Genomic DNA, 16,016 nt, shown 5'->3' with positions numbered 1-16,016 from the left:
TCATCCTCTTCCATACAATCAAAAACATTTCAAATCAACACTACATGATTTAAAATGTTCAGACCACGTACTGTTATAAGGGCAAGCATTTAAGTCAACAACATTGCATTAAAATGTTGAACCCAAACACTTAATGGCAGGACTGTCTTTTAATCAAAAAGCTTGCTGTATTGGCCTACAGGGATGTACTACTCCTATTTTGGTGTCTCTCTTCCCGTTTTATGAGATTTTAGAGGCTATATTTTGAGCCATTGTGCCCAACCTCTGAAATGATTCTTAAAATTCACCGTCACAGTTTACTGTCATAATTTCAAACCTGGCAAGTTTTAATTTACCGCATGTCAAAATACTCAATATTCAGCTTTTGTCAACATTGCACATGAAGGTGCATGAACTGTACATTTCTATCTTTAACATATTCCTTTCTCCTTAGGCCAATTGCTAACGATGATATATCCATGTATACTGTGTTTTGTTCACAAGTTGAATATGTGTTTAAGAATGCTGTTGAGAGTCCCAAAATAATAACTATGTTGGTATGTTGAATAACAATAGAGTATAAACAGTTGCCGCTTCTGTTCCCTGTTACAAGGTATACTTGTCATTATGAAATTCTGATGGCATTTATTAGCTGTGTTGCAAACATAAATGTTGACAAAGGAACGACGTTGCAGCTGTTACATTTGTACTCGGCTCTCTTCGAGCAAGTATAAGAAGCCTTTTGGTTTGGCTGACACATTTGTAGCATAGTATAGCAATAAATATTCAAATCCGCTCAACAGCACAAAACTGATGCAAAGTGTTTTATAACACAAGTATGTGTAATCTGCGAATGTGGGGTACTCCTATTTTCATGCTAACTTTTTTCAAAACGAGTTCTCCTACCCTAGTCTTTATTTGACATTGAAGAAAATGACAAATACAAAATATCACTGTCTTGCTTTTAAAAGAAAATGATAAACAAAACCAGGACTGTGACAAAACATATCAAGATCGCGCTTTTCTCTTCAAGTAAAATGGCATTGGCTTACTGTTTGCTACACATTTGTAAACCCATAACTACACAAACTGTCGAAATAAAGTACAATGTGTAGTTCCATTTAACAGACTGAGCAAAGTATTTCAAGTCATGATCATCAGAAGCCTACAGTCAGCGGAGTTCGGCGGCTGTGACAATTCTGGATGGGTTTCCGAAGAAAAGTTATTGCGCAGAATGTATTTTGAGGCAAAATTTAACAAAAAGTGTGTTTCCGGGCACGTGCCTTTCCAAAAAGGCGTACGTTAGTCGGGATATCGTTTTCTTTCATTTTCTTCTAGTCTTGATTTTTACACAGACAGAAATAACACATTCCGGACAATCAAAACTTTCTTTGTGGCAACAATTTCCCAGCAACTGTTGTGTACATTCTCCCGTTCAACATGAAATTGTAATTTGCACTTTAAAAAGGTAAACCTTATCAACTCGTTTCATATCTGATAAGTTAATATACATTTAACATGCTTTTCGGAACCATAGTCACAGAAAATGGTATAAACATATTGTCAGCTGTCATACCTGTCAAGCTTCACACTGGATGATTTCCAGCTTATCAGCATATTAAGAGCAAACAAAAACATTGGCCATGATTACACATCCAATAAAAAACTAAGCACAGTTTTATACCATGAATTTCGGCCATTTGAGTGAAAACCTTCAGCTGCATAGTAAAGAAAGCATATGTAAACTTACCGTCAAGGCAGATGGTCTGATTCTTTCAACAAGGAATGATCACAATATGACCGACTTCAAATAGTATTTTGGATGACTACTATGTTGCAAGAATAATATAGATACGCACTAATTTTAATCAGCCATGCATAGGAGGAATGCCCCTCGACTACAACGAAATAAGTTGACAACATATATGTTGTACATGATTGATTACATCTTCATACAAAAGATAATAAAAGACAAACGGTCAAATCAATACTGTATTCTCCCGAACATAAACCCGTGCCCGTGTATATGCCACCTATTTGTACATCTGCGTGCAAGTTCCAACCCTAGTTTTTGCTCGAATAAGGAATCGAAAATGAATGACTGATTAGTTTGATTTGTTTGCCGATTGGACGACTTTAGATTTTGGAGATGTCTTCACTAAACCGTATTTCAAACTATGTCACCAAAAAATAACGCAGTGATTTCTCGCCAAAACTATACAGTAGTGTTAGTCAAAAAAGAGTCAGTGTTAGTGAGAGCGTACAGAGCTAGGAAAAGCCTTAAGTTTCGAATAATCACATGGTAAAATTACATTTTGGAATATCAAGATACTGGGCAGTTGTTAAAATAATACGATTATTCTCTTTTCACACTTTTTACCAGGGCTCTTTCTTGTTATAAGAATGTATGCATATAATCATGAGATATATAGTAATTTTATTGGGCATAAAAGTAGAATTTGTACTGTCTATTTTAAAGTATTTTAGTTTGAAATACTTAAAAATATGGGCTTTTTTATTTTATGAAAGGGCGGTATAAATCCTAATGTAGTCTGGTGAATGGTCAATGTTTTGTCTCGAAAGCCACAGATTGACAACGCGTAACGGCAAAGTACAGTTTCCATTAACTTAAATGCGTTTATAGTCGTCTTTAAAGTTTTTTTACAATGTCTTCCGGTTTTTGCAACTTTTATACAAGCTTAAGTTGTTGTTGCTTAGATTGAGACGAATATAATTGGCGTTGCACGGTGAGGTTCTCCATAGCCCAAATACCACTGTATATCTCAGGCAGTCCCTTAGTCTGAGACGCTTGCACGTCAAGTCACGACAAAGAACACTCTCAGCATAGTCAATACAGACTAACTGTGTTGTACGACCAGAAAAACCAAGAAGAATTTTCTTTAATATTTACTGGGAAGTCCTTTTGTGATAAACAGCAGCCAACAAAGACATTATGTCTCCATGTCCCCACTGCTTGAATGAAATCGAGTACATAGCATTGCCACAGTGCTGCTTGTTTCAAGTATGCAAACATTGATGACTTAACAACTCTTACTCGAGGTTGCGCGGATTTGTATATTTTGCCAGATTTAAATGAATATTTTATATTTTGTACCCTTATGTCATTAATGGCTTTAACATGTGATGAGGATTGGCTGGTCAAAAATGAGGTTCGGATCGGTAACCGCCAGTAATCCTACGACTGTTTTTGCTTCGACCTATAATCATATGGTTACATGCCCATCACTCAGTATATTATAATAAAAACAACAAAACAGACGTAGTTAATTTTTTCAAGGTCGATGTGTTTTTCTAAGAAATACAAATTTCCTCTGGACATTTTCTCTTTGATTTCTTAGGAAATATACATAACAATGTAGCCCGAAGAGACTAGCTCGCATTATAAATGGCATCATTACAGCGTACTCAAGCATGTCTGCCGTATGGCTGTGACAAAATGATATTGAGAAAGATATCAAATCAATCGCACTTGTAAAGCTCGAGCTTTACAGAAAGAAGACGTCTGAAAACTTCACTAAATTATGTTTGATTGCCTTTGACATATTCCTGTATCCATTTCATGAAACGGTTTGTCATTAATAGATACCCCCTACACATCAATAACGTCATAACAAACAATGTCATGTCATGTAGCTGTCAGAATGGCCTGTGCTGTCGTGTTTGAGTTCAAAACACATTGTTTGGCTACGAGTGCACTCAAGTCTATCGTCAAACACACCGCACATGATCTACAACTGTGGACGTCAATGGCAAACATGTGCAAAAAAACTATCGAAATTGTCGTATTACAGTTGCACTCTCTATCACTTTCTGCCTGCAAATATATACGGTGAAATTACTTGATGTTAAATTTGTTTGACAATTGTTTGACTTTGCTACTCGTGTCATGGAACAGTGTGACTTACGCTATAGGAAAAAAATTGCGAGACTGGAGTGAGACAATGACGTTTTCCCGCAATTGGTGAGAATCTATTATTATTCTCACCGCTGTCAGTGTGAATATTTTAATTCTCACCGGTGAGCTGCGAGAAATGCACTCCTTGGTGAGAATAAAGTATAACAGATTCTCACCGGTGAGACTTGAAATTCTCACCAAGCACGGTGAGAATGTATCATACTCATCATTCACCAGTAAGAATCAACCAGACTCGCCGTCCATCGGTGAGAATCAACCAGACTCACCATTCACTGGTGAGAATTATCAAGAGACTCGCCGTTCATAGATGAAAATCAACCAGACTCCACCATTCGCTGGTGAGAATCAAGCAGACGTGCTGTTCACTGGTGAGAATCAGCCAGACTGGCTGTTCACTGTTCACGATGAACGGCGAGTCTGCTTGATTCTCACCAGTGAATGGTGGAGTCTGGTTGATTCTCATCTATGAACGGCGAGTCTCTTGATAATTCTCACCAGTGAATGGTGAGTCTGGTTGATTCTCACCGATGAACGGCGAGTCTGGTTGATTCTCTCTCATCAGTGAACAGCGAGTCGGTGATTCTTACCCTTAAATGATGAGTATGATATATTCTCAAAATTACATTTCTTACCGTGCTTGGTGAGAATTTCCAGTCTCACCGGTGAGAATCTGTAATCTTACTTTATTCTCACCAAGGAGAGCATTTCTCACAGCTCACCGGTGAGAATTAAAAAATTATCACTGATAGCGGGAGAATAACAAGAGATTCTCACAAATTGCGAGAAAGCGTCACTTTCTTGCTCCAGTCTCGCAATTTTTTCCTATAGTATTAATTACTTCACAATACTTTCCCGATTGGTAATATTGTCGGCAATGTTTCTTCACCGATATTGTCTCCTGTACTTTAATTTACACTGCATGGCGATGGTAAGCAAAATTCCACTGACATGGCAATGGCACTATTCTTTCCATTGAAAAAACAGTGATTCGAAATGTCGGACATCAATGCAGTCTATATCTCTGGAAACTTCTGAAAACCAGTGCTAAACATTTCCTTTGAGGACTCCACTAAATAGTGAGGGAATAGTGCGCCATAAAAATAAGTCCGCTTATTAGACGCACTTATGACTGTCTTTAACGCAATTAATAGAAGATTGACAGAGTATGAGGCCTTTCTACAAACTGATTTTGGCAGTTTTCTATAGCCTTGCATCATGTTGATCTTCGTTCCAGTTGCACCAGCCCTTAAGATTTATGCCTCAGAGGTCCGACTCTCTATATTCAAGTGTTGCATATCTGAACAAATACCTCTCCCTTTTAATAAATATTGGCCGCAGGCATTCATAGTAATTGTCTTTCATAATATGGTGTTGAATTTCTAGCGTACAGATACTTGCAGTTGATAGTCAGAAACCCTAATAGCAGCAGGTGTGTATTAGCCCATACAATACGGAGGTGTGAATCTGAGGGGCAGCCATGAAGCTGTTAAGGACGTGTGTGTGAACTATATGACAGCATTTATTTCGTTGTATCTATTGAGGAAACGGGACAATTTTTATTTAGTATTTGAATTTAGCGTGAAGGTAACAATAAAGAGCATCGGGGAATTTTTATGGAGCCAAACCAGAGGTGGATCGAGACTTTGGTGAAGAAATTATTTCATTTGAGGAGCTTTGTGAGCGATGTTTTTGAACGTCGTCAATGGGAGGGCCGCTGCAAACAATTAACGCAGTCTTACTTCCGCTACCAAGTTTGCGGTGGCTTATTTCTTAGATGCCCTATTAACAATAAAAAATACACTTCAACATATTTTGTCGAAAATGCTTGAAAGGTCTAGGACTTCATTGATGGTTGATCTATAAACGCTGACATGACTACAGCGGCCGGCTGTCCAGCCATGTAATTTGAAAATGAGGAATTGCAGCCTGATGTTATTTTGTGAGTTTGATGTTGCATGATGCAGGCTAAACATTCTCATTCACCAAGTTGAACTTGAAATATAATAGAGGTAGTTCCACTATAATAGTGTTTCATAAACAGACCTTAAATGTGTGGAAAATATCGGCTCTCCAAACTACTTTGTTTTTAAATCAGGATTGTTCCCAACAGGAGTATCGTAAGTATATGTACATCATACACATACCAATGTGCGGGAGATAAATAAAGGTAGGACTGCACCCAACAGAGCGTGTTTCACTCAAAATCATTTTGCGAAGATTTATTAAATGTTAAGTAATTTATGAACCAAGATTAAAATATTGGTCGGGGTTTACCTTTTACCTTCTCAAGTGGTCGTAACTTGGATGACAAAGAAGTGTAAATATTTGCAAAATTATGTAAGTCAGCCGATTTTCTGAATTCTATTGTCTCAAAAATTCATGATTTCAAAACAATTTCCTCTCTGACAACGTAAAATTTTGCGAAATTTTGTTTGGCAATAAAGTTATTACAATTTGAATAAGAGGCATTTTATTTTTGCGTATCATGATTTTATCTCTTTTTAGAATTTCAGTCTTTCAACCTTTCCATTTTAGGATAAAGATAAATAATAATACAAAATAAAGTTTCTTCTACAAATGCTCCTTTTTAAATTTCAGGAGATAGCGTCAAGTTTTCAACCTAAATTTATCATCGATACTGAAATTAAGGTTTCCTAACCGAAATATGTGTACTGCCCCTTCATCGTTTGAGTAAACTATTTCTCCGATACTAAAACTTAAGATTTTGTACCGTTTTAAAAATACATACCATGAGGTTTCCTTACCGTATTATCATCTTTGATGAGAACTACTCCTATACCAAGGGCAATCCGTCTACTATGCGCTTGTATTCGTAAGGCGAGCGGTGCATTTTACATAACAACTCGTTTAACAACGGGAATCCAAACCTCAGGAAAGCACAAAGGGTACTACATTCTCGTCAAGATTTTGACTGAATTTTGGAGAAGCAATAGAAACAGCAAACCAGGTTTCAACATAGACCAAGCAATAGGCCAAATCTTTTGAACAAGTGACGAAATTTTCTACTGCACTAAACTAGGTGTTACAATGTTTGTGTCATTGTGAGTGATTTTTTGACAAAACTGTCTATCCCGTGACCAGTAACCAGTGAGATATCCATTTCTCTCAAACTGCGTTTAAACAGTATACGTTCTAGTTTTCTAGGGATCTGTAGTTAAATCTTTAATAGTGAATTTAAAATTCCTGTATTATATTTGCTGATTTGCCATTTGTGGTCTGCAATCTGGGAAAATCATGTTCGTCATCACATCTTTCTGTACGCATACGGATGACAAAATGCTTCAATTTAGGAAATAATGTAAAGAAAAGGTCATTCTGACATCTGGAGTGTAACAGATAGAATTTCTTATCCATTTTGCAAGCAATTGTTCTGTTCACACGCCATGAACGCCTTCTGTTTCCGTCAAAACCTACTACTCAATAGTCGGTCTAAGGAAATTTTCTTGCCGGTAACCAAGACGACGCGGTTGGTCGCTTTGCATTGCTTGTGAACTATTAGTTACCCGACATACCAACCCATTGACGAAACTTTAGGACTGCTATTGAGTAATCCCCGAAAACTCTCTGGAGGACGTTGTGTGTATCAGATTCCCGGCGAACAGGAATCATTACTCAAGGAATTTGTAAACACAGCAGCGAGATCGACGTGGACTCTGAACTCCGGAATATAAATTCTGGATAGTGTCTACTGAGCAAACATCTGTAACTGATATGAACTTGGACAGGCGCTTGTTGAGATTTTCTGTTCTGTTTATACAGTATTGCCGGATAATCATTGGAGACTTTGTTCGTTTAGTCATCATTCATGTTGATTTTTAACATTATAATTTTTTTCGTAATTTATTCTTTAATTTATTGTATTATCATTGCTCAGACCATAGTTTGCTTAAACAATATATCAATAACTCATGGATCAAACTATTTTCTTTTTAGTGCATGTTCTATGCAAATATTTAACCACCACCGTCTTTATTACATGTCACCTTGCATTGCCTAAGGATGTGACTCAGGTTAATAGGCAGTGCACGTATCGATCGGCATTTTCACATAGAAGAAGAGGTAACACACCCGACGTGGTAATTTTTTTATCAGCTCGGTCACAAAAGAGTTCAAAAATTTGTTAGTTTTTCAAAAACAGTGCACATACGGTGTAGTTTTACTCGAAAACCAGTGGTTTTCAGTTTCCTTACTTGAAAAATTGCAAGTACAATCAACCTTAGTGATCTGTTTACGGCAATCGGAGAGCTGGGTATACTGGGCAAAAAAGTCTTGTCTTGGAGTTTTGAAATTCGCTTTCAGATATATTCATTCACTGTCCATGGGTGGAAAATCAGGCAACTTTATCAAGGCGCCGCCAACATATACTTATTTGAATAAAGTACACTTTGCCAAAAACAGAACTGAGAAAATCGACGATTTGTGTTAACGACCCATTCGTCACACATCGTAGCGAAGAAGTCCAACTCACGCACTGTTTTCTCAAAATTTTATAGCACCAGTGCTTTGAAAGTTGAAATATTTAGCATCAGTTTTTGAATTTTGAACATGTTTAGAATCTCAGATCGCGTGAAAATTGAAAGAAATCGCACAGTGAAACTGCTATTGCTTGGTGCCAGCAGTGGGTAGTATTTACACAACAAACACAGCAGAGTAATTCACGGTTTAATCCATTTGTCGAACGCAAAACTGGCATATTAACTGTATACTGTTGTCTCAACGGTTACAATCTAGTTACCACCGCACCGTTCACGGTCAAGACGAAAATGTCGAAACTTGTGTAAAACAGTCTAACTACCCGATCGAGACCTGTGTGCTGTCGTCGCGTCGGGCATTCACTTGTTCTGAACCGTGACTAGAGTGGTCAACTTCCTGTTTCGCGATCGGCGATTTATACATGTTCTTTGTTAGAAGTGATTGTCAAGTTTATACTAGCGCCGACTTCTATATACAAACAGAACCAGGCCAACGGAGCTATTTATCGAAAAAGCTATTCCAGAAGCAATTTTTGAGGGCAGGGGAACTTTTAATTTTGCTAGGGCAGGGGACATAATTTAGGTGGCAGGGGAGCAAATTTTAGTTTTTAGTTTTAATTTTAGTTTTTTTGTCGGGCAGGGCAGATATTGGTTGATTGTCCTGGGGACAGGACTTGGCGAAATACGAGGAGAGGAAAAGCTACTTGTAAAACGGGGACAGCGGGAATTCAGCCATGGTGTTTCTGGGGATGGGGACACAGGGCAAGTACGTATACCTTTTAAAGGTTACCCAGACTACTTAGCCTATCGATTGACCCAACATCTCACTCTATGTACTGCAAGATTGAAACCAAATAGAAGGGCACTGCAGTATGTATCTGCATGGGAATGTTAATTTTAAGGGGAATTTTTTTCTCAGGCCAGGGAAAAATCGACAGTTTTTTTCATCACAGGTAGGGTAGCTTCATGTCTGCAGGGGAAAATGGAATGACAAAATTTTGAGGGGAATTGTTTTTCCAGGGCAGGGGAAATCGGCAAGTTTTTTTCGCCACAGGGATAAGTGGAGCTTCAAACATTACAGTGGGGAGGGGAAACAGGCCAAAATATATTAGGGGATTGGTTAAAAATGAAGTTTGAGTACGGTACGGTAAGTCGAAAAATGTTCAGTGGCAGGGCAAATTATCATGAACAGCTAATTAATTACCCTCATGACTTAAAATTAGTCAGTTTACATTACTTGTCATGCACAATATATCTTATATATCTTACCCCTTAAAAGTGCCTGCACCAACAGGACGTCAGTTGCAAGTTTTTTCTACCTAAAGATGAGATACGATACGGTATCACCATGACACCATGAAAACTTCAGTCGTTCAAATGCATTTTTGCACTCCGCTGTAGGCATGCCCCCTTTCGTTACGACAGAAATTGTTATTTCAAGTGTCAAACTTCGCTTTTGTGTTCTTGTCTTAAATATATTGAGTCAGTACCGATTTTATCAAACCACAGTCCCCTTCGATTAAACTAAAGCTCATGCCGTAGCGTAGAATAGTGCGTGCTGTCGTCGACGTCATGTTCCGAGAGAGTTTCGACTGGAGTCTATAGTGGAGTTACGCAATCCATAAGTTTCGCTCGACGAGCAATACAAGCGCATATCGATTTCTGAACTGGACCCATGACCTTGGCAAGCGAAGATGGTATTTTCAGTGTGTGTAGCGCGTAGGACCTATTATATAATAACTGAACCTACATCGCCGTTGTTCAGTTGTATATGTATGTATGTTGTATACAGTGGCGGGATTGACGTCTTACGGCCAGGCATCCCTTCGAAACAACGTTAGGGGAGAACCATTTGATTTCTGGGGGGGGGTATGGAGGAAGAGGGTATGGGAGCAAATTTTTTTTTCCTGTCAGAGTGACAGCAATTTTTTTTTTCTACTGTCAGACCTGCATCAATTTTTTTTTTCCAAATGGAGTAGCAGTGCAAATTTTTTTTTATTGGTCATCAAGTTTGTAATGCGTTGTATATAAGGGAGCCGTCATTATTGACGGCCTGAAACTCCGAAATTTCGAGTGACCCTCCCCCTTCACCAACCATGATGAATTTGAGTAACCTTCCTCTCTAACTCTGAAATTTTGACCATTCTCCACTTAGAAAAGTTAAATACCAATACATGTAATTGTAAAATTTACAAAATACAGCAACAGTAAAGACCCTTCAAATCCTGATGTGCCCTGCTAGACTATTATCAGCTATCTCATGATGGTTCGAAAAAGGTGAACACATCAAAATGAAATTCAAAGTCACAATAAAATAAAGATATAAAGATCACGCAGTATCTAATCATATAGTATATTGTTTAATTTGGATGGATATTATGACAGGGTTTTCACTAGGATATCTGACCGGGCAGAATTTGAAAGTACAGGGGGAGAACATGAGAGAGGCTTAGGGGGAAAGTGTCACAGGGGCTTTCCCCTATCGTGCATGGAAATTTTAAGATATTGATGTGTGCAATGGTGCAGTCTGGTGCAATCTGCGAGGTTTTTTAATTTGTTCACTAAGTGAAACTGTTAGAATACCCCAAGGGGGAGAGCACGAGAGGGGGTTCCCCCTCTCGTATTGGAAATTTTGAGAAATTGATGTGTTTTATGCTGCAATCTGAGAGGAGTTTCAGTTTATTTTGCACTCGGTAAAACTGTTTGAAAATGACATTGAACACTGATATTTTTTACATTTTTTGCATGATCAGTTTTTGAGTCACAATATTCAACAACCAAACAATGACAATACAATTTGTGAAAAACAGTTCTGTTTGCCAGAGACTGAAGACAAATAAATATACAGGAACGGAAAATCTGTGACCTTCTCGTGTCATTTCTCCAGCTGCCAGCTTCTAATGAAAAGCCTGAATATGGTATGTTTGCGATCCGGTGTTTGTGGTCAGAAAAACAAGGCTCACACATTGTATTTCATTATATTTTGTTTTGCCTCAATTTTTCATTGTCAAGGTACATCTTTCTAACAAATTTATATTAAGAAAATAATATATTGGTTTTAACACTAGTTTATTGACTCCTGTCTTGTGTTTTAAATTTTCACAATTTACAGAAGTCAAATAGTCCCCTTTAGATAGTGCCTATGCCATTGAGATATTGCAACAGAAATCCTGAAAATGATTTCTTGGGTCAGAAAATAGAAGGAAAACATTGAGTGTACTGAGGTGTAAAGTAGACCTATGGAGTGCATGCTTATATCATAAGTGCTGGGAAAAGAAACATAAGAATTGCTTGTGGTAAAACATTTGCGCCGCCTATGGCGGCGCGCTGGCAAAGAATACATGAGAATAAGGTTTCCAAATTTTGCTTATTTCTGGTGCATTGTGACAATTTTTTTTTCTCTTCTGTCTGTTATGACAATTTTTTTTTTCTCAGGCCATGACAGGATCAATTTTTTTTTTCTTCTCTCTCACCTGGTGACAAATTTTTTTTTCTCAAATCCTCCATACCCCCCCCCAGAAATCAAATGGTTCTCCCCTTAGTACATTTGTCGGCGGCAACTGTGTATTGTAAATAATACAAAATATGTGGCTGTTTTGTAAATCTAATTCTGAAAAACTAATTCACCCGAATTTACCACACTGCTTGTATATTTTATCGAATAATTTTGTGGAACTCCTGGTGAATAATATGATTGTGATGTATATCTTGTTATTTATGTATACCAAATAAAGCCTGACAGTGTTCTACTTCCAGCACCGGATGCCCTGAACTTTGAACTATGATATGAATTATTATTCACACACTTACAGACTGTAAGATTTTGCAAGATACAGTATACTTTGCTGTAGCAATACGCTTGTTTATCGAACCGTGCTGTGTTAAACCCTGATTTGCACTCATTGTTTAACTAAGAGATCTTTGAACCGTACGATTGATAATCTGCTTGCAACGTCAGAGATATGGCTAACAACCGCAAGTCAAATTATAATGCAAAGGTCAATGCCGTAAAAAATGAAACTTATAAACAATTTATTTCGACCAGCCGTCATCATGGAAGATTTTGGGAAATGTAAAAATACAAAACAATTTGTGTAAGTATAACTTCGGAGTTTTAGCGGTTGATTGGGGTCAAACGCCCTTCCTGTCTCTATTGAGAGCAGCATAGTCCTGAATGTGATGTTTACGCAATCATGGGTTCATGCATGGAGCTAGAAACGGATCTCCATTGTTCATGTAAGAAATTATGAATAAAAACAATGCAACAAATATGAATACTGAAAATGTGAATGCTGTTGGCGAAATTGGCAGAATATCCGGGTTTTTTGGGGGGGAAACGCACGTTTTATTAGTACACGGGAACTTAAAAATTTCCTCCGTTCACTATGGAGAACCAGCCGGGGTAACAGCTGGGTCGGATCACAGCTATTTGTTTGTCATGTTATGCAACATAAGGTATAAATATCAGCCTTAGCATTCTAAAGATTTGTACAATCCCTACATTTTCAGCACAGAGGTGAAGAGAGCACAAATATCAGCACTTCGTGAATTAATGAATAAATCGTTTCACTGGTATTGCCATTGTCTCTTTGTGTTGATCTCAAACTTAAATATAAAAACTAAGTTGTCCAGTATGTCGGCGCTATAGATTAAATTAATACATGTAAATCTCCCTATCCTATGGCATCTCTCTTTGCCTCTCTCCAAACATAGCGCGGTCAACACCACACCCATGCTCTGAATATTTTCATGTACAGCGCATGCGCATGCGAACTTCGAGCGCCAAAATATCTTATCCAGAGCAGTCAACTTGGTCAAGCAGAGACTTTTGTCTTTACAGTGTCGAGAATTCCCCGTTTCTTCTACGACTATAATACCGACTTAGCCACTGTGGCAGGTGCCCTGGAGAATGCTTATCCACACAACCGAGTCCCGTAGGCGAAAGGCTGTTGCCCAGCGATGCACTACCGAGTGGCCAAAACCCGAAAAAACTGTTCTCAATCTTTTTCTGAATCGCTTTCCAAAGATCACGGACTAAAGGAGGGCAGAACATTTCAAAATGCTACGATCGTTTACAAGATCGCGATATGCTGTTGTCACTGTTCGACATCCAGGCATGTTGATCGCAACATGAAGATAGGTACTGATGGCTAAGGCTTGTGAATCATGGTAAGTACATTGTTTGTTCTTTTGATGAATGACAGAGCTGTTGTACAAACCACTCCAAACAAGGTTGTTACATTAGCTCTCTATGCTTGTTTCGGGATCATCTAAAAATACACCGTTTAGAACCGTTCTGGAGAAAACTATCTGTCAAAAATCGCAAGGAGAAATTTAGATCAAATTAATGTGAAGAATTTCACGAACATACGAAGTGTCGTTTTCATCTCCCTTAGTTTTTGTACTGAATTTGCTACCGCTATGATTCAAAAGATAAGTATAGGCTAATATTTAATGTTTTGAATGTCTTAACAACACACTTTTGGAATTAGAAATTATCGTGTACTATTCTACGTGGCATGTTTTATCTGGATAACGAATAGAAGTAACGGCGGGCGGTAAACAGCATTAGAGACAAAACTGAATCACTATAGTAAGTAACTATAGTGCCTGTGTTAACACACTGAAACTGGATTGACCCGCAAGCCTAATTGGTCATAGACAGTTCCCGCCAATAAAGTCTAGATTAGGTCAACGTAGCAAAGTCTCCGTAACCAGGAAGGGTCCTTCCCAAGTAAACACCCTTCGATAGGAAAACTTTTTTCTGAATAGAAAGCCAGAGTAACAAATGGGAATTTCCAGACTTTCAAAAAAGTAATACTAAAAGCACAAGTTATGTTTAAAAAACACAACGGATTTCTTTGACAACTTTGCCTAGACACTATACGTCACTTAAGGCATCCGCGTCTCCGACCCACAGATTGCTAGGCTGTGTTCACAAAAAAACCCCGGGGGGGGAGCTGGAGGAATTCAGGGGGGATTCGAAAATTTTTGGGGTAGTAGAGGGGGAACTGGAAAATTATGCTCTACCTGTAAGGGGACTTGAAAATTGTTGGTTCCCTTTTGTGTTTTACATTTTCCAATTTCAAGTTTTTGGAGGTAATTCAATGAAAAATGAATACCATTTTTATGTCATCAAAATGTTGTAATGTTAGTAATATTTTAACAAAATATAGAACCATTTTGTCACATTTCATGACTTTTATCTCAAAAAATCTAAACGTGTGATTTGTCGTAAAATAACAAACTGGAGCCTTGTAACAGGGCAGAAGCTGCAACTGTTAATGATTTATGCAATATTTCTATGCAATATAACAACTACAGTTTCTCGCTACCTCCCTACAGCATGCTCAAACACACACTATTTAGTTTGTCGACAAAGCCTGTATGTATAAATATAAATATGTATTTTGTAATAATTTAATTGCATTCCAGACTGATAGTAAGTTGCCAGTGATACAAATGCATGGTACACATACACAGGCTGTGAAGTAAGCTGAATACTGGACAATTCAACATGCTGTAGGGAGTAGAACAAGAACGCTGTAGTAAAACTGAACAAAGATATTGCCAAAATTATCAAACTTAATACAGCTACTGCCTACGGGTAGTGTCACTGTCATTAATGCTCTGCTACTGCAGTGCTACTGTCACTGCATACCTGAACAGTGACAGAGATAGCTCTGACTCTGTTGTACATGGTAGTTAAAGAAAAGTTTGGGTCAAATGACGCTCATGACAGTGAAACATACTTGTACACAAGATCAGGCCAGAGACCAACACATAGAAGAATACATAGAATTTTTTTAATTCTGGCAAATGAGAATAATCAAATGTTAAAGAAAAAAGATTCTCGATTTTCTAAATGTTCACATTCTTGTTATAAAATGATACAGAAGTAAAACTTTGAACAGTAAGGACTAACTTAAAAAGCAAAAATATGTGACCAAATGGAATTATTTATTTTTGAACCAAATTTGCAATTATGACACCCAAAGTACAGAGATTAAAGTTTTTATTTGATTGAATATTTTAACCTTCCAGTATTGTCAATTTTGAGTAGCATCTCATTCATATGTGTCTTATAGATTTGAAACAAATTTTTGGTAGGTCACTGTGCAATATAGCAATTAGCCAGAATTCACAATTTGCCTACGCTCTCATGATTGTCATTTTGTGTGCTCTTCAGCAAGAGCAGTTGACCTTGCCAGAGTTGGATTAACCCAAGTTGGCTTTTAGACCGATTAATCTAAAAAAATCACTGCTGCATTTAAATAACTTGCCTTTGGACTATGACTATACAAAATGCAGATAGTGTTGAACACCGGTGAGCAGAACGGCGCATTACATATTTATTTTTTCTGCGCTCATATCATTTACAAATATGCGGGCCTGTGACAGTTAGGGGGGAATTGAAAAATTTTGACCACATAGAGGGGGCATTTGAAAATGTTTTAGAGTACTTAGGGGGATCTGAAAAAATATTTTAATCGAGGTTTCCTCCAGCCCCCTCCCCCTAATCGTTATTTGTGAACGCAGCCTTGATTTTAAAAGTTTTAGGACAACTTCAAAGTATTTCGGGGCATTTAAGAAATTGAAACAACATT

General features: G+C 37.8%; 1 protein-coding gene across 1 annotated transcript in view; it reads right to left on the bottom strand.

Annotated features, from left to right (window-relative positions):
* Positions 1–16,016, bottom strand: part of LOC139136437 (uncharacterized) — a 78,048-nt gene that overhangs the window by 14,613 nt on the left and 47,419 nt on the right. The window lies entirely within an intron of this gene.

The sequence above is a fragment of the Ptychodera flava genome, chromosome 7, assembly GCF_041260155.1.
Source record: "Ptychodera flava strain L36383 chromosome 7, AS_Pfla_20210202, whole genome shotgun sequence".
Taxonomy (NCBI): Eukaryota; Metazoa; Hemichordata; class Enteropneusta; family Ptychoderidae; genus Ptychodera; species Ptychodera flava.
The sequence above is the reverse complement of the archived record's forward strand: the minus strand, read 5'-3'. Positions and strand labels throughout refer to the sequence as shown.